General features: G+C 37.8%; 1 non-coding gene across 1 annotated transcript; it reads left to right on the top strand.

Moving 5' to 3' along the window:
* Positions 1-767: 767 nt before the first annotated feature.
* TRNAV-UAC (transfer RNA valine (anticodon UAC)) lies at positions 768-840 on the top strand. Its single transcript has one exon. It is a non-coding gene; the product is annotated as a tRNA-Val (tRNA).
* The last annotated feature ends 357 nt before the right edge of the window (positions 841-1,197 follow it).

The raw sequence follows: 1,197 nt of genomic DNA, 5'->3' as shown, positions 1-1,197 counted from the left end.
TAACAGTACTAATAATTATAGTAATAATAGTAACAATGACATTAATAGTAATAATACTATTACTATAATTACTTTTGTCATTGTTGCTATTATTACTATTATTAATGTTAACAATGACATTAATAGTAATAATAATATAGTAATAATAGTAACAATAACATTACTAGTAATAATATCTGTAGTAATAATAAGAGTAACAGCAGCAGCAATAGTAAAGGTAATAATAATAATATAATAATGAACTGTCGGACACACAGCTATGGACAGACGTATACACCTCCTCAGTCCTCACACTGAGCTTCCGGCCCCCTGTTGCTATGGCGACCATCACAGAGGCGGACGCCTGTTACCACGTGTGACCCGGGCTGCAGTCCCCGCCGTTCCCTCAGGCTCAGGCTGTGTGCGCCATCTAGTGGTGGAAGGTTTTATGATGTTCGTCCATGAATCTCAGCGACATAAATACAAACATAATGAAACACAACGAATTAAGCGATTGACTGCAGCGGGGGCTGGAGATTGAATGCATAAGATTGGAGGATACACGAGAATTATGACACGTTACCGACTACAGAACTATACAGCCGTTTCTAACCGAGCAGCGTCTTACACATCTGGTGACGTCATGCAGTCTCTATAACCGGAGGACATCGTGTTACGTGATCGCACTGTGCACTTTTATAGATCTAAACTCAAGGTACTTGGACGTCTCTGACACATACCTGTGGTTTTTGCCTTGTATACAAAATTCTGCCGTTAGTTAGCACAGCGGTTCCATAGTGTAGTGGTTATCACGTCTGCTTTACACGCAGAAGGTCCTGGGTTCGAGCCCCAGTGGAACCACTTTTTTATTTATATATTTTATTATGATAAAATCACTTTTATTAATTGTCATACAATTATTTTATTCATTCTTTACTCTGTGTTGTTATTATTATTCCATAGTCACATATATATGTATAAAATAGCGGAGTTCTCACTATTTGCTTTGTCACACTGTGGTAATAGATGTCTTTTTAATAAATATTTAAATAAAGTTGTTTCGGTTAGTGACAAAATTATGCGACATTTCACTGTGGGATTCTGAAACGCGCATGTATTCATAGTGTTCTTACGGGGCCTCTTATATAAGTGAAGCGCAGCAAAGCATCTTATCTACAAGCAGCTTGTGTGTCTGACTGCCTACTTTATGTTCATGAA

The sequence above is a fragment of the Phyllobates terribilis genome, unplaced genomic scaffold (genome assembly GCF_046119375.1).
Source record: "Phyllobates terribilis strain yellow unplaced genomic scaffold, ASM4611937v1 Scaffold_2__4_contigs__length_985480577, whole genome shotgun sequence".
In the NCBI taxonomy this organism is placed as follows: domain Eukaryota; kingdom Metazoa; phylum Chordata; class Amphibia; order Anura; family Dendrobatidae; genus Phyllobates; species Phyllobates terribilis.
Note: the sequence above shows the minus strand (reverse complement) of the source record. Positions and strands in the feature narration are given on the sequence as shown.